General features: G+C 43.3%; 1 pseudogene; it reads right to left on the bottom strand.

Annotated features, from left to right (window-relative positions):
* Window positions 1–1,275: 1,275 nt before the first annotated feature.
* Window positions 1,276–2,389, bottom strand: LOC118726228 (annotated as a pseudogene).
* Window positions 2,390–3,456: the final 1,067 nt, after the last annotated feature.

Below are 3,456 nucleotides of genomic sequence, written 5' to 3'. Positions count from 1 at the left end.
TTTCATTGTAAAACAGGAGTAACACTGTGTGCTTACCCCAATACACAGGCGAGGAAAATCCAATCTGTTCTCTGCCCTCACAGAGCATAGGGTCTTGTGGGGGGAAACCGTTACAAACTGAGTAATCATACAAACAAAAGTAAAATTGCAGCTGGGACTTAAGCTCAGGAGTGGGTCCACGGGGCATGCCCTCTGAAACTGTAACAGGGGACCCAGGATTTAAGCTGTCTCTAAGGCCAAGTTCAAAGTCTACTTTCTCCAGGAAACCTTTCCTAACAGTGCCCCAGGGAGCTGCACCCTCGCCCTGCCCCCAATTTCCATTAACTTCTCTATCCATCTCATTTCATCACACCCAGCCCGGCCTTTTTATTTTGTTTCCAAGTGAGCCTGGTTTTCTGGATTTCACTGTAAGTGCCTGCTAGACAGGGAATGCCTGGCACACTGTCTTGTACACTACAACACAAAGTGGAGGCAAACTCCATGTGCCCACTGGCCCTGTTCTTCAGAGGAGAACAACTCTCTTCCCTAGAACATCCAGTTGACTTCCCAGGGTACCATCTTCAGCGGCTCCTGAGTCTTCAGGACAAAGCCCAAACTCCTCGGCATAGCATCCACATCCCTTCATGGTCTGACTCCAGACTCGCTCCCCAGCCTCAACCTCCAAGATGCTCCTCACACTCTAAGCTCCAGTCATATCATTCTTTTACTTTAAAATATATTTTTTAATATTTTTATTTGGAGGGAAGGTGGGGGAGTAGGAGGTAATCAACCAAAGACCTTGTATGCATAACCCATGGATGCAGACAGTGGGGGGATAAGGGCCTGGGGCTGGGAGGGGGGTGTGGTTGGAGGAGGTTGATGGCGGGGGGAAGAGAAGGAGACATATATAATCTTTTTCTAAAATATATTTTATTGATTTTTATTTATTTTTCAGAGAGGAAGGGAGAGGGATAGAGTTAGAAACATCGATAAGAGAGAAACATCGATCAGCTGTCTCCTGCACACTCTCTACTGGGGATGTGCCTGCAACCAAGGTACATGCCCTTGACTGGGAATCAAACCTGGGACCCTTCAATCCGCAGGCCGATGCTCTATCCACCAAGCCAAACCGGGTAGGGTGGACATATATAATTTTTACAATGTTTTTTGTTTGTTTGTTTGTTTGTTTGTTTGTTTTTTCAGCAGGTGAAACAATTTTATTTCACAGTTGTATTTAAAACCAGAAAGACACTATGTTCTTTATATAAAAACATTAGTAAAGGCAAATGTACTTTGTAAAAAATGATTATAGAGACCCTTTCAAAAAAAAAAAAAATGCATTCCATTATATGGTTTCAGTGAAGCTGCTTGCAATTCCAAACCTCACATCTGGACTGATTCCTAAAACATACCATTCCACGACTGCACCTTTTGGGTCGAAGTATAGATTACTGTCATCAGTACATGTTCCTGCATTCTTACACATTTGCTAATACAAATATGGACTGGGGGTTATCATTTAATGCTCCATTGGTTCATCAGCCTTTTCTGCAGGTTCGTCAGCAGGTTGAGCAGGCTGTGACTTTCTCTGTGGTCTTTCTTCAAGGCCTTCGAGGAATGGAGACCATCATCGTCATAAATCGTAAACTCCAAGTCTTTACCAACAATTCCAATGGACACATTCTTTGTAGTTAGGTCTTGTCTGCAGGAAGTGTCTCTCTTAAAGCACGCAGGCCATGCTTAACCAGTTCATTCAAATTGCAATTCATAAACTCAGACATATGTCTCTCCAAGTAAGGACGAGCTGATAGAGAATGGGCTCCAATGGACATAGCTTTGCAGTCAAAATAGTTAGCTGACGGACAGGTTTGGAAAATATGAGGGCCCATATCATCATAACCAGCAATAAGCAGTCCAACACCATATGGTCTTCGGCCATATCTTTGTGTTGATATCTGGGTCTTGCTTCCAATTAGAGCTACAAGACAAGACACAGGAAGAGGTCTGTCAAATACAAATCTGGAATCCAAACACTCCTGGCACATAAAATTACATATCAGTCTAGCATCAGCAGTAAGTCCCACAATTGAAATACCAATATGGTTGTCAACATGGAGAATTTTTTTCTGATGAGCGGCAAGCTCTGACTGTGCTCTCTTCAATGCAACCAATACTGCATGGGTTTTTTATTTCAGACCAACTGTGGTTGAACCTTGTTTGACAGCTTCCATTGCATATTCAATTTGATGAATCCTGCCCTGAGGGCTCCAAACAGTGACATCATTGTCATACTGGTTGCGAAACATGGTTCCGATGCGGGGCTGGCTGTGCGCTCCTCCTGCAAAGCTGCCGATCGATCTAGGAGCGCCGCCGAAACTACCGCTCGGCGATCTACTGGGAAGCCTGCGTCACTTTCTAATTTTTACAATGTTTTTTAAAAAGAAAAAAAAACCTATTTGAAATGCCTAAATAAATTATATACATATATATGTATATAGATATTTTATTGATTTCATATCCCACAAAGCATTGAGCCCAAGACCCCTGTCTTGACCAGGAATTGAACTGTGACTTCCTGGTTCATAGGTCAATGCTCAACCACTGAGCCATGCTGGCTGACCTCCTCCACTCACCTGCAGCTGCAGGTAAGGTGGTGTGTGGACAGTAGTCTTGGCCCTGCAGAGATGGGTGTGTAGGTGACAGTTCTCAGCCTGAGCAGGTGTCTTTGATTGAATTAAGATGATCTGATTTGGAAAACATTTACTTCTGCTCTTGTGACTAATTATAAAAACGAAGAGTTGACAATATTTAGCTCTTTTGTTTCCTTGAGTCAGATGGGAACTGTTTGTTCCCATGTTGAGAGTTTCCCAAAGGCAAAGATCACTTCCCTTTTTGGCCAAGGAACTCTGATGTTGTCTTTTTCACCCTAGCCAGTTTGGCTCAATGAATAGAGCCTCGACCTATTGGATGAAAGGGTCCCAGGTTCGATTCCGGTCCAGAGCGCAGGCCTGGGTTGAGGGCTTGATCCCCAGTAGGGGGCATGCAGGAAGGAGCTGATCAATGATTCTCTCCATTGATGTTTCTATCTCTCTCCCTTTCTCTCAGACATCACTAAAAATATATTTTTAAAAAGAGATGTTGCAGTTACTCTCTAATAACTGATGTCCTTGGGTAAATGTATCAGAAAATGGGACTTTTGTAGTGATAAAGATGGCCTAAAGACAGACAAATTAAGATTTATATACTGATTTTGCCACTTACTAGCAATGTGACTGTAGTTTACCAATCTAGGCCACATTTCTTCCTCTATGAAAAAAAAAGAAAAAGAAAAAAGAATAGAGCCCACGTTCTAGACTTGTTAAAGAATTAAATGAGGCCCCAGCCGGCTTGGCTCAGTGGATAGAGCATCGGCCTGCGGACTGAAGGGTTGCGGATTTGATTCTGGTCAAGGGCACATGCCTGTGTTGCAGGCTTGAT

This window comes from Pipistrellus kuhlii, unplaced genomic scaffold, assembly GCF_014108245.1.
Source record: "Pipistrellus kuhlii isolate mPipKuh1 unplaced genomic scaffold, mPipKuh1.p scaffold_m20_p_22, whole genome shotgun sequence".
NCBI lineage: Eukaryota > Metazoa > Chordata > Mammalia > Chiroptera > Vespertilionidae > Pipistrellus > Pipistrellus kuhlii.
This window is presented reverse-complemented; position numbering and strand designations above follow the sequence as displayed.